The sequence below is a fragment of the Mus musculus genome, chromosome 9 (genome assembly GCF_000001635.26).
Source record: "Mus musculus strain C57BL/6J chromosome 9, GRCm38.p6 C57BL/6J".
NCBI lineage: Eukaryota > Metazoa > Chordata > Mammalia > Rodentia > Muridae > Mus > Mus musculus.
In genome coordinates, this window is record NC_000075.6 from 38,935,792 (window position 1) to 38,955,140 (window position 19,349).

General features: G+C 40.7%; 4 pseudogenes; 2 read left to right on the forward strand and 2 right to left on the reverse strand.

The window, feature by feature from the left end:
* Gm20953 (predicted gene, 20953) lies at positions 1,698-4,321 on the reverse strand (annotated as a pseudogene).
* Olfr931-ps1 (olfactory receptor 931, pseudogene 1) lies at positions 9,361-9,927 on the reverse strand (annotated as a pseudogene).
* Positions 11,064-11,755, forward strand: Olfr1545-ps1 (olfactory receptor 1545, pseudogene 1; annotated as a pseudogene).
* Olfr932-ps1 (olfactory receptor 932, pseudogene 1) lies at positions 13,183-13,452 on the forward strand (annotated as a pseudogene).

Genomic DNA, 19,349 nt, shown 5'->3' on the forward strand with positions numbered 1-19,349 from the left:
GATAGAAACCCTACGAAAGAAATCAGGAACCATAGATACGAGCATCAGCAACAGAATACAAGAGATGAAAGAGAGAATCTCAGGTGCAAAAGATTCCATAGAGAACGTGGACACAACAATCAAAGAAAATGCAAAATGAAAAAAAAAAGAATGCCCCAGTGTAGGGGAATATTAGGGCACTGAGGCAGGAGTGGGTGGAAAAGTGAGGGAACACTGTTTAGAGGCATGTCAAGGGGGAGGAGAAATGGGGATTGTGGAGTAGCAACTGGGAAGGGGGAATATATTTGAAATGTTACTAAATCAATAAAATAACCAATAAAATAAATGTAAATTATTTTTTGTTGTTTTTTTCACAAAATTTTATCTGAATAATAACACATCTATATAACATAACAAAGTCATCACTGTTATTTGTAGTACATTTATTGATAGTCTAGGAGAATAAATATTTTTAAATTTTATTTTATTAGATATTTTCTTTAATTACATTTCAAATGCTATCCCAAAAGTCCCCTATACTCTCCCCATGCCCTGCTCCCCTCCCTACCCACTCCCACTTCTTGGCCCTGGCATTCCCCTGTACTTGGGCATATAAAGTTTGCAAGACCAAGGGGTCCCTCTTCCCAATGATGGCCAACTAGACCATCTTCTGCTACATATGCAGCTAGAGACATGAGCTCTGTGAGTACTCTTAGTTCATATTGTTGTTCCACCTATAGGGTTGCAGACCCCTTCAGCTTCTTGGGTACTTTCTCTAGCTTCTCCATTGGGGGCCCTGTGTTCCATCCTATAGATGACTGTGAGCAACCACTTCTGTATTTGCCAGGCACTGGTATAGCCTCATTTGAGACAGTTATATCAGGGTCCCTTCAGCAAAGTCTTGCTGGCATATGCAATAATGTTTATGTTTGGTGGCTGATTATGGGATGGATCCCCGGGTTGGGTAGTCTCTGGATGGTCCATCCTTTTGTCTTAGCTCCAATCTTTGTCTCTGTAACTCTTTCCATGGGTATTTTGTTCCCTATTCTAAGGAAGAATGAAGTACCCACACGTTGGTCTTCCTTCTTCTTGATTTTCTTGTGTTTTGCAAATTGTATTTTGGGTATTTTAAGTTTCTGGGCTAATATCCACTTGTCAGTGGGTGCATATCTAGTGACTTCTTTTGCTATTGGGTTACCTCACTAAGGATGATATCTTCTTCTGGTAGTATTATGTCCAATTTTCCGAGGAAACCACAGACTGATTTCCAGAGTGGTTGTACAAACTTGGAAACTCACCAGCAATGGAGGAGTGTTTCTCTTTCTCCACATCCTTGCCAGAATCTGCAGTCACCTGAATTTTTGATCTTAGTGATTCTGACTGGTGTGAGGTGGAATCTCAAGGTTGTTTTGACTTGCATTTCCCTGATGATTTAGGATGTTGAACATTTTTTCAGATGCTTCTCATCCCTTCGGTTTTCCTCAGTTGAGTATCCTTTCTTTAGCTCTGTACCAAATTTTTTAATGGGGTTATTTGACTTTCTGGGGTCCAGCTTCTTAAGTTCATTGTATATATTGGATATTAGTCCCCTATTAGATTTAAGATTGGTAAAAATCTTTTTCTAATCTCTTGGAGGCCTTTTTGTCTTATTGAGAGTATCTTTTGCCTTACAGAAGCTTTGCAATTTTTTTCAAAGCCAAAAGACAGCTTTTATTTTCCTAATAAGACTAAATTTATTCAATACCTTAAAGTTTTGATTATAAGTATCCAACAGTATAAAAAGTACAAAACAGATCTTTAGAGTTCTAATATATTAATACAAAGTGCATGACTAAGTACAGTACATCCTACAGGCAGAGAGTGGAGGGGGAGAAGGCTGTGGTTGAGGTCTAGTAATAAACAAACAAACAAACAAACACAGAAGTAGAGATGATCCATCAAAGTATATTCTACCACCAATAAAAAAAAAATCCCATGTCAAAGTAACACAAGAGAATGGTAATGGCTGGATTCTGTATTACACCAGGGTTGTAGAGAAATGGCCCCCTCATTGGGCTGTCTGTGCACGTGGTAGCTTGTATTAGGTAGGTTTTTCCTAAAAGGAAGAAATACACAATGTAAAACTATAGGATGCCACAAACTGTGGCTTCTCCTTGTTGTGAAATTCTAAAAGACTTTTAAAAATCCAGTTTCTAAAATAACCATGATGAACAGAATACTAAGGCAGCCACATACACCTCCTCTACGAGCTCCCAAGTGGCATTACTGTTTTTCCTGAACTCTGAGAAGAGGCAATTAGACAACTTCAGTTGGGTTACACTGAGAAGCCAACCGAATCATTGAGATCTAGAGGTGTGGAGCTCCATTCAGTTTCTTGATGTTAAGAAGCCAACCCAACCCACCAACTTAGCCTCAACACACAACTCTTCTCTTAGAATCAACTTTAAATAGTGGGAAGAAAACAACGAAAGAACAAAAGCCCAAACCCTAATAAGGTCTGTGACAGGGCAAAGAATTACTCTATAGATAAAACCTCCACAAAGCTCAACTGAGGTAACCCAGAGCTAGAAGTGAGCTGTGTGGATTTCAGTGAATCCCAGACAGTCGTGTTAACACCAATATCAATTATTTACATACTGTAAGCCCTCTAAGAAACATGTCCCAAGCAGCATCAGCTGTGCCCCATGCATCCCCAGGACTCACACATTCTGATGAAGTGGTTTCTAACCACATGCGTGCTCTCTACTTTGTGGTGATGCTTTGAGACTATCCCGAGGTGACCTTGCCCATCCTAGAGGCAAGGCCTTCCCGAGAAGGAGATCCGGTTCTGTTTTACAAGATCCACATAAAGTCTTTTATCAATATGAAGATAAAGTGAGGAGACACGGTGCTACTTCTGTGTTCAGAAATTGTTTCCTCCTTCAAGCTATTTGCAGAAAGCTCAGTCTGTCCTGCTTAATAATCAGTAGCACAGGCTTGACTCATCAGGACCTGGCAACGCCTTAGCATTTACAAATTTTAACTACATTGTAGGCGCAGGTCATGCTACTGAGTTATGACAAATTATCATGAGGGAAAACAAGTGTAGCCAGCCATTTAAAAATGCCCCAACCACTGCCTCTCCACAGAAAGACTAAACTACATATGGTTTATCACACAACAAACCCCATCTCTGTCCCCTGAAATTCCCCTAATTCCATTCATTAGAGGGGATTAAAAAAAACTTAAAGAGCACTTTACAGCAGCATTCAGCTTTTCTATGAAATACTCAACATCTTAAATATTATGTACACTTCTTTTTCTTGCAGTAAGCTAGAGACTGGCTTCAGAGTTTGTTGGATGAAGGTTAAGGAGAGTAATCCATTAAAAACTATTCTAGAAAATGTCATTTGGCAGAATAGCAGATACCCAAGTTAAAAATAGGAGGATCAGTTTGTTTTGTGGTCTTTTCAAAGTTTAAAACGCTCTTTGCTCCCTTCTAAATGAACCTCAGTCACCACTCCTAAGTGGAGATGGGCAGAGGAGCTGGCCCCTGCTCCTAGGGCTTCTTGGCAGCTGCTTTCTTACGGCTGCAGCAAGGCTTGAAGAGATGAGTGTCGATGAGGACTTCCCCAAAACGGCCCTTATAGATGATCCCAAAACATATTTTCTGTCTTTTCCAGTAGGGAAGATCTAAGAAGGAAAAAACCGGAGTTCTATTAGAGCTGGAAGCCATCTCTGTATCTGAGCCCTCATCTGACTGGTTACTGTAGTATGGAGACTGGGCTGGAGAGGCACTTGAGGTGGTGCTGTGAGCATCAGAGTTGTGGCGTTTAAATTCCTTCTGCAGTTTACTGATCTGGTTGCTTTTCATCCTGTTTCCAAATAGAGTTTTCACTTTCTTTGGATTCAATGTTGTCTTTAGACTAGGGCCTGCGCTTGCCACCTACCACTTGATTCCAGGGCTTTTTTTTTTTTTTTTTTTTGATCCTGTGGACAACTTCTTCCATCTTTTCACAAGGAGCACACAGGCATTACAGATGTCTCCTGAGCAAGTCTCATGCAACCCAAAACAGCTCTGGAAGTCCTTTTCGTAACGTTTACTGTCCATAAACTGGGAGCTGGAGGACTTGGCTCTGCAAATACAGCAGCCCTCTATACTTCAGTACATCTTTGGCTTGTGAAAACCAAACATCTTTTCTTCTGGTTCAAAGCTTCCACGCACAGCAGCGTCCCCATGGTGCAAACTGCATCAGGCCAACCTCCTGTAAGCACTCCCTCCACCAGCGCCAAGTCCAGAAAGATTGTTTCCAGCAGTTCTTCAGTTGCTACCTTGGACAGAGGTATAGATTCTGCTTTCCCTGAAGCTTTGCAATTTTATAAGGTCTCATTTGTCGATTCTTGATCTTAAGCACAAGGCATTGCTGTTCTGTTTAGAAATATTTTCCCCTGTGCCCATATCTTCTAGGCTTTTCCCCACTTTCTCCTCTATAAAGTTCAGTGTCTCTGGTTTTATGTGGAGTTCCTTGATCCACTTAAACTTGAGCTTTGTACAAGGAGATAAGTTGGATCAATTCACATTCTTCTACATGATAGCCACCAGTTGTGCCAGCGCCAAGTTTTGAAAATGCTGTCTTTATTTCCACTGGATGGTTTTAGCTCCATTGTCAAAGATTAAGTGACCATAGGTGTGTGGGTTCATTTCTTGGTCTTCAATTCTATTCCATTGATCTACCTGTCTATCACTGTACCAGTGCCACGCAGTTCTTATCACAATTGCTCTGTAGTACTGATTGAGGTCAGGCATGGAGATTCCACCAGAGGTTCTTTTATAGTTCAGAATAGTTTTTGCTATTCTACGTTTTTTGTTATTCCAGATGAATATGCAAATTTTCCTTTCTAACTAAGTAAAGAATTGAGATGGAATTTTGATGGGTATTGCATTGAATCTGTAGATTGATTTCTGGAGGATAGCCATTTTTACTATATTAATCCTGCCAGTCATGAGCATGGGAGATCTTTCCATCTTCTGAGATCTTCTTCAACTTCTTTCCTCAGAGACTTGTAGTTCTTGTAATACAGAAATTTCACTTCCTTAGTTAGAGTCACACCAAGGTATATTATATTTTTTGTGACTATTGTAAAGGGTGTTGTTTCCCTAATTTCTTTCTCAGCCAGTTTATCCTTTGTGTAGAGTAAGGCCACTGATTTGTTTCAGTTAATTTTATATCCAGCAACTGCACTGAAGCTGTTTATCAGGTTTAGGAGTTCTCTGGTGGAATTTTTAGGGTCACTTATATATACAATCATATCATCTGCAAATAGTGATATTTTGACTTCTTCCTTTACAATTTTTATCCCCTTGATCTCCTTTTGTTGTCTAATTGCTCTGGCTAGGACTTCAAGTACTATATTGAATAGGTAGGGATAAAGTGGGCAGCCTTGTCTAGTCCTTGATTTTAGTGGGATTGCTTCAAGTTTCTCTCCATTTAGTTTGATAATGGCTACTGGTTTGCTGTATATTGCTTTTATTACGTTTAGCTATGAGCCTTGAATTCCTGATCTTTCCATGACTTTTATCATGAAGGGATGTTGGATTTTGTCAAATGCTTTCTCAGCATCTAGCTCAATGATCATGTTGTTTTTGTCTTTGAGTTTGTTTATATAGTGGATTAAATTGATGGATTTCTGTATACTAAACCAACCCTGCATCTCTAGGATGAAGCCTACTTGGTCATGACGATCATTTTGATCATCATTTTTATGTGTTTTTGGATTATGTTTGCAAGGATTTTATTGAGTATTTTTGCATCGATATTCAGAAGGGAAATTGGTCTGAAGTTCTTTATCTTTGTTGAGTCTTTATGTGGTTTAGGTATCAGAGTAATTGTTGCTTCATAGAAAGAATTGGGTAAAGTACCTTCTGTTTCTATTTTGTGGAATAGTTTGAGGAGAGTTAGAATTACATCTTCTTTGAAGGTCTGATAGAACTCTGCACTAAACCAATCTGGTCCTGGGCTTTTTATTTGGTTAGGAGACTATTGATGACTGCTTCTATTTCTTTAGAGGAAACGGGACTGACTGTTAAGATCATTAATCTGATCCTGATTTAACTTTCGTACCTGGTATCTGTCTAGGAAGTTACCCATTTCATCCAGGTTTTCCAGTTTTGTTGAGTATAGCCTTTTGTAGTTGGATCTGATAATGTTTTGGATTTCCTCAAGTTCTGTTGTTATGCCTCCTTTTTCATTTCTGATTTCGTTAATTAGGATACTGCCCCTGTGCCCTCTGGTTAGTGTGGGTAAGGGTTAATCTATCTTGTTGATTTTCTCAAAGAACCAGCTCCTATTTTGGTTGATTCTTTGAATAGTTCTTTTTTTCCCCCACTTCGTTGATTTCTGCCCTAAGTTTTATTATTTCCTGTTGTCTGCCTCTCTTGGGTGAATTGGCTTCCTTTCGTTCTAGATGTGCTGTCAGGCTGCTAGTGTATTATCCTTCTAGTTTCTTTTTGGAGATGCTCAGGGCTATTGAGTTTTCCTCTTAGGACTTCTTTCATTGTGTTCCATAAGTTTGGGTATGTTGTGGCTTCATTTTCATTAAACTCTAAAAAGTCTTTAATTTCTTTCTTTATTTCTTCCTTGACCAAGGTATCATTGAGTAGAGTGTTGTCCAGTTTCCGCATGAATGTTGGCTTTCTAATATTTATGCTGGTATTGAAGATCATCCTTAGTCCATGGTGATCTGATAGGATACATGGGGTAATTTCAATATTTTAGTATCTCTTGAGGCCTATTTTGTGACCGATTTTTGATCAGTTTTGGAGGAGGTTCCATGAGGTGCTGAGAAGAAGGTATATTCTTTTGTTTTAGGATAAAATGTTGTGTAGATATCTGTTAAACCCATTTGTTTCTTAACTCCTGTTAGTGTCCATGTGTCTCTGTTTAGTTTCTGCTTCCAGGATCTGTCCATTGATGAGAGTGGGGTGTTGAAGTTTCCCACTAATATTGTGTGAGTTGCAATGTGTGTTTTGAACTTTATTAAAGTTTCTTTAATGAATGTGGCTATTCTTGCATTTGGAGCATAGATATTAAAATTGAGAGTTCATCTTGGTATATTTTACCTTTGATGAGTATGAAGTGTCCCTCATTGTCTTTTTTGTTAACTTTGTGTTGGAAGTCAATTTTATTCTATATTAGAATGGCTACTCCAGCTCGTTTCTTCTGACCATTTGCTTGGAAAATTGTTTTACAGCCTTTCACTCCAAGTAGTGTCTGTCTTTTTCCCTGAGGTGGGTTTCCTGTAAGCAACAAAATGTTTGGTCCTGTTTATGTAGCCAGTCTATGTCTTTTTATTGGGGAATTGAGTCCATTGATGTTAAGAGAAATTAAAGAAAAGTAATTGTTGCTTCCTGTTATTTTTTTGTTAAAGTTGAGATTCTGTTCTTGTGCATTCTTCTTTTTGGTTTGTTGAAGGATTACCATCTTGCTTTTTCTAGGATGTAGTTTCGATCTTTTTGTTGGTGTTTTCCCTTTATTATCCTTTGAAGGGCTTGATTCTTGATAAGATATTGTGTGAATTTTGTTTTGTCATGGAATACTTTGATTTCTTCATCTATAGTAATTGAGAGTTTTGCTGGGTATAGTAGCCTGGGCTGGCATTTGTGTTCTCTTAGTGTCTGTATAACATCTGGCCAGGATCTTCTGGCTTTCATAGTCTCTGGTGAGAAGTCTGTAGTAATTCTAATAGGCCTAACTTATATGTTCCTTGACCTTTTCCCCTTATTGCTTTTAATATTCTGTCTTTATTTAGTGCATTTGTTGTTCTGATTACTATGTGTCAGGAGGAATTTTTCTCTGGTCCAGTCTATTTGGATTTCTGTAGGCTTCTTGTATGTTCATGGGCATGTCTTTCTTTAGGTTTGGGAAGTTTTCTTCTATAATTTTGTTGACGATATTTCCTGGCCCTTTAAGTTGAAGATCTTCATTCTCATCAACTCCTATTATCTGTAGGTTTGGTCTTCTCATTTTGTCCTGGATTTCCTGGATGTTTTGATTTAGGATCTTTTTGCATTTTGCATTTTCTTTGATTGTTGTGTCCATGTTCTCTATGGAATCTTCTGCACCTGAGATTCTCTCTTCCATCTTTTGTATTATGTTGCTGATGATCACATCTATAGTTCTTGATTTCTTTCCTAGGTTTTCTCTCTCCAGCATTGTCTTCCTTTGGGTTTTCTTCATTGTTTCTACTTCCATTTTTAGATCTTGGATAGTGTTGTTCAATTACTTCACCTGTTTGGTTATGTTTTCCTGTAGTTCTTTAAGGGATTTTTGTGTTTCCTCTTAAGGGCTTCTACCTGTTTAGCATTGTTTTCCTGTATATCCTTGAGGGATTTTTGTGCTTCTTCTTTAAGGGCTTTTACTTGTTTAGCAGTGTTCTCCTGTATTTTTTAAAGTGAGTTATTAATGCCCTTCTTAAAATCTTCACCATCATGAGACATGGTTTTAAATCAGATTCTTGATTTTCAGGTGTGTTGGGATATTTAGGACTTGCTGAGGTGGGTGTACTGTGTTCTGATGATGCCCAGTGTTCTTGGTTTCTGTTAGTAAGAATCTTATGTTTGCCTTTCGCCATCTGGTAATCTGGTGTTAATGTTCTAGCTTCTCTGGCTGGAGCTTGATTTTGCTGTAATTCTCTTAGCCTCTATCAGCACTCTGGGGAGTCCAACTCTCACCTGAGTCCCAGTGGTCAGAGCACTCTCTGCAGGCAAGCTCTCCTCTTGAAGGGCAGGTGTCTCTGATCTACCTCCTGAGTCCTGGGGTCAGAGCCCTCCCTGTAGGCCAATTCTCCTCTGGCAAGGAAGGTCCCCAGGGGTCTGGGTCTCAGGTCTGCCTCCTGGCTGAGGATAAAAACCTGACCAAAAAGCTCTGTTGCTTCTGTTGCCCATGTTCTCTCCAGTGATCTCGAGGTCCTGCAAGTGCTAGAGGTTCTGCAGTGTGGAGAGTCCTCTGGAGCCTTTGGCAGCCTCTGCCATGTTCAGGCAGAAGATGGTGGTGCTGGCTCTGACCAGAATGGATCCCAGCCTCTGGTTAGGCAGGGTTCCTTTGTTCCTGTTATGCTGGCACAAGACCCTCTGTGATTCTTTGGAGCTGATGTTATGTTCAACTCAACAATGATCCAAGGTGATCCCGAGGTCCTGAGGTGTGAAGAATCCTCTGGGGTTCTTGGTAGCCTCCACTGGGTTCAGGTAGAAGGTGTTGGGGCTGGCCCTGACCAGACTATTTTACCTTTTTGAGTTTATATTACAATTTCATTATTTCTGCCTTCCTTTTCCTCTTCCCAAATAGTCCCATATAACTCTCCCTGTTCTGTATCTATTTCATGGCCTCAGTTTTCATTTATTGTTGTATATTCATTCATTGTATTGCAGGGATATGACAGAAATATTTGTAAATTTTGTATACCCATATGGAAACAACATAGAAGCAATTGGAATGTAAGAATGGTCAGAAAAGTATTCTGAGTACAGTCAAAAATTATGTCCAATAGCCAAGATGCCGCACACTGTGTGGGTCATGATTATTAAGTACATTAGAAGGAATCATATGGCAATAAAGCAACCATTGGCCATCACTGTTTAAAATAGTATTACCAAGAAATGTTGAAAAAGAGCTTGCACATAGAGCCTTCATAGGAGATGGTTTGCCTGTTTCCAGAGAGGTAGAAGAACATCCTGGAAGAGCTCACAGACTTGAAAAATATTTCAAACACTGAAAGCCACCCCAGAGAGAAGAAGTACATGAGTGTATGAAGCCTACTGGAGGAGAGATAACTCTGAGGAGTATAAGCAACATCCCCACTAGAGGGAAGATATAGAAAGAAAAATAGCATAACAAAGAGCAAGGTCTTCAGATCCTCTATGTTTAAGATGCTTAGCAGGATAACCTGAGTCCACACTGAGAGATTTCTCATAGCTTTCAAAAGAGCTGACTTCAAACCAGAAAACCGTATTCCAAGTCATGGACATTGAAGTCAAATCAAGGATTTTTCTCGTGTATATGTTTATTTTATTTTTAATGAATGACCTGTGTTATAGGAGCAGTTGTATATTGAGAAAAAAAAAGACAACAACAATATATTAGTATAATTAAGGACTTTAGCCTCAATTTTTGCCAACTTGGCCCAAAGTCCAACCTTGATGTGGAGTTTATTTATATCAACCATGATTTGCTAAAATTTATAATTAAGATTTTAAGCAGAAAAATATCTCATTTTATTGAAAATTTTGTTAAGCAAATGGACGAAGACATGGAAAAATACATAAACTACCAAGGAATATCCCATTCACAAGAGAGATTCTGCTTCTTACTTCCTCTTTGTTCTCTTGTTTCCTGTTGTAGATTACATAAATGTATAAGTCTGAGAATTTGCTAGTGGGTGGTTGTTCCATAACTAGGATATAAATGGGAGGAACTGTCTTCCATAAGGCAGAGCAGAACAACTGTTTATCTAATAGCTAAACATGAAAACAAAGAAGTGACTTTATACAGATCAAATGTTTTATATTTAGGGATATATTTATATAATAACTAAAAATGAGTTTTCCAAAGAGCTGATAGAGAATATATTTAAGAATTTAGGGGAAAAAGAAAGAGAACATTGTAGTCTAATTTTATTCCAATCTCAAAATAAAATATAGCCGAAATGTCTTAGACTCACCAGCAATATATAAAAATGACACAGAGGCTTTTTAATATTCCAGAGCTTAGGCGTTTTGCTGAGCAATCTCCTTGCTTCTCTAAAGTTACTCTGACTGAGAGACAGAAAGAAAGTAGATTGTCGTGGGAGAGGTTATATGGAGAAATTGGAAGAAACAGAGGGATACATGTGTTCAGGTTACATTTTATGAGAAAAGAATCTATGTTTAACAAATAAGTGAAAATATGTGCAGGATGAGCATATATTAAAGAAAATATTGAACAAAAAGAATTAAAGTGGTTATATGAAAATGGAGGGAAGGCTATGTTTGTGGATTGGAAAACCTAATAATGATATGAAATCAATTTTTTGAGCTAATAGAAAATCAGTTTAACTATTGTTAATAACAAGTGGTTCTGCTGATTCTAGTAAAATAAAATATTATAAGTAAAAGTTTTATAATCACCATCAGTTCCCAGCTTCACTCTCCAGTGTATTCTCTCAGTCATTTATCCTTCATTAACTTCTGCTATTCATCTGTCATTATCCCTAAGATGTTGGTGAACTTGTATGTGAGAAGGACATGATCTTTTTGGAGTGTATGATTCAGCTGTACTTCATCATTTTTGTCATTGCAGGAGGCTCCCTGCTGACAGCCACAACCTATGACTGCCAGGGTCCAGCCTCTGCACAGGATCAGAGTTCTAAACTGGAAGCAGGGATACCTGGAAGACGCATAACAAACACACATAGACACCTTTTTCAGGAACAATCTCTCAGGCAAGTTTCGAGGCTTGAGGTTGCTCTTCATCTCTCTGTGTCTCTTTGTCTCTATCTCTGTCTCTCTCTTCTGTCTCTGTCTCTGTCTGCACATACTCTTCACTCTCCTGCACACTTTGCTTTTCTCTTCTGCACTTTGCTTTTCTCAAACTCCCATGTTTCTACACACCTCTGTGTACTCACCTTTCACTCACACATATACTATTTACACACACCTCACACACATTCCTCTCATGTGTTCTTTCACTCACATAGACACACCCCTCACACTCACTCTCTTCTTGTACTCTTTCTCACACACTCCATATTCCTCTTGCCTTTTTGACTTGCCACAGTCTTTTATTGTTACTCCAAAAGCAGGCAGACAAAAGGACCTTGAATAACCATTCCTAAATCAAATTCAAAAGAATAACCACATTATCACAAAGAATTATGAATTATAACTATTCTCCAAATTTTCAAGCTCCCCCTATTCCCAGGCCTTTAGCCAAAATAATTAATAATAATAATAATAATTCATTGTTATTTTAACTTTTGCCTTATTATACTTCAGAACTCAGAGCTCCAAGGTCAGCTACATACATTTTCCTGTGAACCCTTAATGATAAATGACATAGGCAAAACTGCCAGGCAGTGGACAGAAAGAATCATGTTAACTCTTAATTCAGCAATTCTGCTTCTGCACATTACGCACCATGACTCTCTTAAGAGTCTCAGTGTTTTGACTTAATTTTACTAGTATAAGATTTTATGTAGTCTATACTTGCTTATTCTTGCATTTCCAAAGGAGATCAAGAACCTCTCTCAAACACTGTGCAAAACTCATTTCATAACTTCGATGGCTCTATCCTTTCTCGGGGTCCCAATATTGGCTCTGCTTCATTTTCTTGATTTATTTCTAAACATACTATCTTCAAACTCTCTTTGCAAACCATACATTAATTTGAAACTACCATTGTACAGTTATTACATTGTTTCCAAAATAAAAGTGCACAGCATGCACCTGGGCCATTAGGACTTTGCTGTGCCCCTATGCCTCAGTTTTGGATTGTTTAAGAATTATTACATCAAGGAACATTTACTTTCACAGAATTCACCAGAGCAGAAAGAGAAAGAAATAGGAAAGTCAGATATAGTAGAATAATTATGTACACCAAAGCCAATTGAAAAACAGTCACACACAAATGAAATCCACTCAGCCATTGTCCATGGCTAAGGTAGGGAGAAATGTGTTGTGGGTAGCCCTGAGGCTAATTATATTTGATGCTAAATCTGTTCTCCAGTGAGGGGTTGTGAACAAGGAATGAGTCAACACCCAGGTGATTTCCTGTAAATCTGCTTCCCACCTTAATTTGTAAAATAAATGAGAGCTGATGATTGGGCAGATAAAATGGAAGGTGGAACAGAAGGTGAGAGAGAGAAGAAGAAAATGGAAGAGGGAGAGGGTGAAGAGGAGGAGGAAGACGGAGAAAAGCAGAGCAGAAGCACATGGACTGGAGAAACTGCAAGTTCTTTTTTAATTTTTTTGAGGTTTATAATCTTTTTTTTTTTCCATTTTTTATTAGGTATTTAACTCATTTACATTTCCAATGCTATACCAAAAGGAAACTGCAAGTTCTAAGGGGTCTCATAAACTGTGGAAGATGGTAGTGTAACCCAATCTAGGCACACAGCATGTAATCATATTAATTGTGTTGTGTTTTCATTGCCTACGCATATTTGGGAAGAGATTTACCACAACAGAAATGAGGAACAACTTCTTTTACAAAGAGTTGCCACAGGCTTCTGAGACATCTCTATAGGCCTGCTGTGGGCAGTCCTTGTAATGGTATGCTGTCTCTAACATATGACCAGTATGTTGCCATCTGTAGCCCACTGCTTTATAACATTACCATGTCCCACAGGGTCTGTTCCATAATGATTGCTGTGTTATACTCACTGGGCTTCTTTGGGATGGCTGTCCATATCACCTATATGACAATGTTGTACTGTGGGTTATAGTGGTGTCCCGTGTCTGGCCCAGGACTCAGGCAGCTGGGCAAGTAGGGATTCGGGAAGTTTAACTGCACACACTCCATGACGCAGCTGGGTGGGCACCAGGCTGTGAAAAGCCACAGGATCCCGCTCCAGGGATGGGGAAGCACAGTCTGGGGTCCCAGGTGCTGGTCAAGAATTGGAGAAGAGAGCTCCAGCTGGTTCTCACTGGTATGAGAGTTCTTGGCTTGCTCAGATGGGCTGCTTGACTTGGTGCAAACCGTAGCTGAGAACACAGGAAGGCCTCATGCAGGAGATTAGGTCTGGCTCTTTAGAGGAAGACCTGCTTCATTGTTTCCCGCAGCGGCTCCTGATGAGAAAAGAGAAGAAACAGTACATGGGTTTAAGGCATTTATTGACGTCGTGGAGAATTGTGATGAGTGAAACTGTACCCCCTTTTTCAGGTTAAATACATTTTGCAGGGAAGAGTGTCTGGGAAGAACAGCTTAATTGGCTAAGCCTTTCAGGTGTTTAGGTAACTCATTCTAATGGAGTTTTGTCTTGAGCCTATGTGATCTGTATTCAGGTCCTCTATCTGTGGAGGGGCTTGGGACATTGACCTATGTGACTGGTAGCCAAAGAATTATGGAGAGCCGAGGCCTCCTGTCAGGAGCCTGGTGTCCAGGAGTGGGGCAGGCAAAGCAACAGAAGAGAAAGCCAGATGGCAAAAGACAAGAATAAGAACATAATCAACAGAAACCAGTACAATACAGCAATATCAGAAGCCAGCTTACCCAGGACAGCATGCCCAAGATACCCTGATACACCTGAAGAGCAAGGCGGTGACCTTCAATTCCATATCATAAAGAAGATAGAGACCTTTAAGAAGAATATAAATAACTATCGTCAAGGAATACAGGAAAATATAATCAAACAGGTAGAAGCACTTAAAGAGGAAACAAATCCCTTAAAGTAATGGAGGAAAATATAATTAAGCAGGTGAGAGAAAATTTTGGTCCAAGACCTAAAAAATGTAAATAGAAGCAATAAAGAAATCACAAGTGGATACAATTCTGAAGATGGAAAACCTAGGAAAGAGAACAGGAACTACAAACACAAGCATCAACAACAGAATACAAGATATGGAAGAGATTTTCAGACACAGAAGGTACCATCGAGCCTCTTCCACCTAGTCCTTTCTGCTGGGGCAGACTGTTAGATGGTTTGCTCCCAAAGACATCAAATCCTGAGCAAGCCTAGAGGATCTGTGGCACTCAGAGCAGTTGGTACGATCCCCTCCCCCCTCCCCCTGCCTCCCCCACCCCAAGTCAGAGAGCTGCTCTGGAGCCCAGTGGACTTGAGACCAATCACCCACCAAAATCCCCACCTCCCAAATACCACTCCCCTTTGGCCCTTTTGCCTGGTCCTTTCTGCTGGAGCAGACCCCTAGTTGATCTGCTCGCATGAAGACAACATATTCTGAGGCATCGTAGAGGATCTGCTGCACTCAGAGCAGTTGACACCATATGCTGCACCAGAGCAGTCACACAGAAGATCCTCTGCACTCAGAGCAATAGGGCAACTGACACACAGACTGAGGCATCTGAGGAGATCTGCTACATAAAGGGCAACTGATCATCAGTTTGTCTGCTCCCCCAAAGACACCACAGTTTAAAGGAATCCCAGGAGCTCCTCTGTACCCAGGGCAACTAGGCAACAGACACCACAGTCAGAAGACCTCCTGGGGACTCTGAGGCATGCAGAGCAACTGACATGACAGAATGAAAGGCTTCTGGGAATTCTGCTGTACACAGGGAACAGAAACCACAGTCTGTAGGCCACCCTGGAGAATGTCTTCGCAACAGCTTTACTGCTCCTCTGTAGACCCAACAGTCTGACAGGAGTCCAACAGGCCTCACAGGAGATTTACTGCAGCCAGGGCAACATGTAAGAAACTTCTCTTTCCCTCTGAAATGCCCCCAGTAGGAAGGCTCCACAGGGGTTCTGCTGCAGCTGGGGAGGGGGTGGGCGGGGTGGTGGTGGTGGGTGGAGTGGGGGCGGTGGGGGGTAGGGGTGGCAGGCAGGCCTACTGGGAGACTTGAAGCAACCCAGGGACAAAAGAGTCAAACTCCAGACAGAGTCACCCAGACTAGAAAACACTAGGGATAGCCAGATAGTGAGAGGCAAGCACAAAACCATAAGCAACAGAAGACAAAATACGAGGGCATCATCACAACCCAGTTCTCCCACCACAGCAAACCCTGAATACAACAACACACCAGAAAATCAGGAAGCTGACCTAAAATCCTATCTCATGAAGACAATAGAGTCCTTTCAGAAGAATATAAATAACTCGCCGAAAGAAATACAGGAAAACACAGGTAAACAGGTAGAAACCATTAAAATGGAAACAGATAAATCCCTTAAAGAAATACAGGAAAACAAAATCAAAAAGGCAAAGAATTGAATAAAGCAGTTCAAGATATACATGTGGAAGTAGAGAAAATTAAGAAAACACAAATGGAGGCAAACCTGGAAATGGAAAACCTAGGAAAGGCCATGAATTACAAATGTTAAGTATCACCAACAGAATATAAGAGATAGAAGAAAGAATCTTAGGTGTAGAAGATTTAATAGAAGAGGTTGACACAACTGTCAAAGAAAGTTTAAAGCATAAAAAACTTCTAATCCAAAACATCTAGGAAATTCAGGACACAATGAAAAGACCAAAATTCCCACTTTCTCTTCTAAAAGGTTCACTGTATCTAGTTTTATGTAGTCCTTGATCCACTTGGACTTGAGCTTTGTACATGGAGATAAGAATGGATCAATTCGTAACTCTTATACATGCTGATCTCCAGTTGAATCAGCACCCTTTGTTGAAAATGCTGTCCTTTTTTCACTGGATGGTTTCAGCTCCTTTGTCAAACATCAAGTGACCATTTTCGTCTGTTTTCATTTCTGAATCTTCAATATATGCTATTGATCTACCTGCCTGTAATTGTATCAATACCAGGTAGGTTTTTATCACTATTGCTCTGTGGTACAGCTTGAAGTCAAGGATGCTAATTTCCCCAGAGTTGGGAGCCAAAACTAAATTCTTTATAATAATCCAAGTGAACTACCAAGTCTTAAGACATAAAGTTGGACCTCCTCCCCAAGCTGACTAAGTCCAGATGAAGGTCACCAACGGACTGTTTCAGAATTACTGCAAGATGACTCCAAGACCCGACTGATGCAAACAGCAGATGTCAGAACCACAGATGTATTTTTAGATATCACAACTTCCCTTGTAGTCACCAAGGAAAATTACCACTGCCCCCTCCCGTGCCCTTCTGCGTAAGGGTTATTTCCCCTTTGATCTTTTTGTATAAAAACTACAAGTTTTGCTGAATACAATGAGACCTTGACAAGATTCAGATTTGGCTCCATGTTGTTTCTGTGCTTGGTCTCCGTTTCTCTCTCACTCCCCATTTGGTTTCAGGAGGAGTCCCCTCGAGACCCACGAAGAAATGGACCTGCTGGACAGGTCATAGTGGCGCCCACACGTGGAGCTCGAGGTACAACCACCCTCTGGACGACGATAAGATTAAGGTACCGCCAGCCAGGGTAGAGACTTCCCAGGACCTCATTGCTCATGCAACACTGGGAATCTTAAAGTAAGTCTAGATGCTACAAGGTTGTCCCATTCGCCATGGGGAAAGCGCTTTCAAAGGAAACAATGTTTATAAAAGAGATAAAGGGTTTACTTAGGGAGAGAGGAATAAGAGTCAAGAAAAAAAGATTTGATAATTTTTTTTTTTTTTTTTTTTTTTTTTTTGCTTTGTGGACACTAAATGTCCATGGTTAGTTTTGAGTGGACCTGAGATTCATCCACTTATGTGGAATAAGGTTGGTAAAAATATTAATGATTTAATAAAGAAGGGTGAAAATATCCCTGAACCTTTATTCACTTATTATGGAATTATTAGAGACCTCCTTAAAGATGCAGAACAAGGAGGAGAAGGAGCCAGACTGCTGGCACTCACTGAGGATTTTTTTGCGGCTTCTCGCTCACCATCGGGTAAAAGGTGAAACTAAAAGGACTTAAGCTCCTCTTCAATCATCATAAACATGCCAGATCCTACAAGTAGTTTGCCAGCTCCCCTCTCCCCACAAAGCCTGAAAGGGCCCCTGGATGAATCAGAGAAAATTGTTAGACCAAAGAATATTTATCCAGTCTTGCATAGAGTCTTAAAGACTGTATTGCTCCCCTTGACCCATCCTCTAAGGCAGAACTAGAGGAGGAGGCTGCCAAATATGAGGAGGAGAGATATGGTCCTGGCTCCCGAGTGCACCCCCTCCCTTTCCCTCTCTGCATCTCTATCTCTCCCTCAGCCTGCCGCCTCCTGCTCCCTTACCAGAGATGACTGTTCGCCATCTGCTTCACACAAAGGATGTTCTGGTGGCTCACATTTCTGGTCTAAAAGAGGTTTTATACTTACAAAAATAATTAGGAGACCTCACTTTAGAAATCCAAAACTTACAGGGGCCCTCTCTGGAGCCCCAGTTGTAAAGAAACAGTCGCAGCACCCTAAAGCCATAAAGGAGGTTTTTCCTTCAGTCTCCATGGAGAAGATTAAACATAAATATTCAGCCAAGGACAAGGCATATAAAAAATTGGCCTTCCCAGTCCTGACTCAGGCACGCTCCAAACAGATAAATTATGACCCTGAGCCAGCTAATGATGAAAGAGTGCCAGATACCTCAGGGCAGGCAAAGGGAGAATAGGAAAATGAAAGTGGTGACGAACTTGCACAATTAGCCTCTGACTCTGAGGAAGAAGAGGCGATAAAAGATGAAAGTGATTATAAGGCTTCACAGCCTGTTTATAAGAAATTAAAGATAAAACATATTAAAGAATTGCATCTGGCTGTTAAAAATTATGGGGTTAATGCCCCTTTTACTGTGTTAATCTTAGAGGGACTAGCAGGAGACAGTTACCTAATGCCCAATGAATGGAGTAAAGTGGTACAGTCAGTCCTCACTAGAGGGCAGTATTTAACTTGGAAATCTGAATTTGTGAATAGAGCTGAAACCCAAGCTGCTATTAACAGGAAAAACCCCCTCAATGAAGCTTATTCTTGGACCTCTGATAAAATATGTGGTAAAGGTCCGTTTGCCTCTGATAAAGAATTGGGGCTTTCTCCTGGGGTTCTTGCGTATACCGCCCAGGCGGCCCAAGCAGCCTGGAGAGCCGTACCAGCCACAGGAGCCCTTACCACCCCGTTGACAAAAATTATTCAGGGCTCCCAAGACTCCTATGCCCAATTTGTTGCTAGACTACAAGAAGCCGCTGAAAGAATTCTCGGCCCCCATGAAAATGAAGGGCTTTGAGTCAGACAACATGCCTTGGAGAATGCTAATTCTGCTTGCCAGGCTGCCTTGAGGGTTAAGACTAGAGGCTTAGACCTCACAGGAATGATAAAGCTCTGCAGTGAGGTAGATGCATTTTCATATCAAGTCTCAAAATCTATTAACCTGGCCATTGGAGCAGTCTTCCAAAAAGCTGGTAGAACAAGCCAGCCTCAACAGAGAGTATGTTTCAGATGTGGACTCCTGGGACGTTTTGCCCGTGAATGCCCGTCCACCAGACGAGGCAAGTCTGCCATCACACCAGGCACAGGCCAAGTTACACAGGGAGCCATGCCTCCTGGCCTCTGTCCCAAATGTAAGAGAAGTCGCCACTGGGCCAAATTGCAGATCCAAAACTGATGTAAATGGCTGCCTCCTTACTGCGGTCCAGGGAAACTACCAGGGGACCCCTGCTCGGGGCCCGTTCCCCCTAATAGCACCCCCAAACAATCCATCACTGATTCCCTCCAGACTCCCCAACGGGGATTGTGCAGGGCTACAGCAGCGAGCACAGGATTGGACTTGTGTTCCTCCACCACCAGGATTAT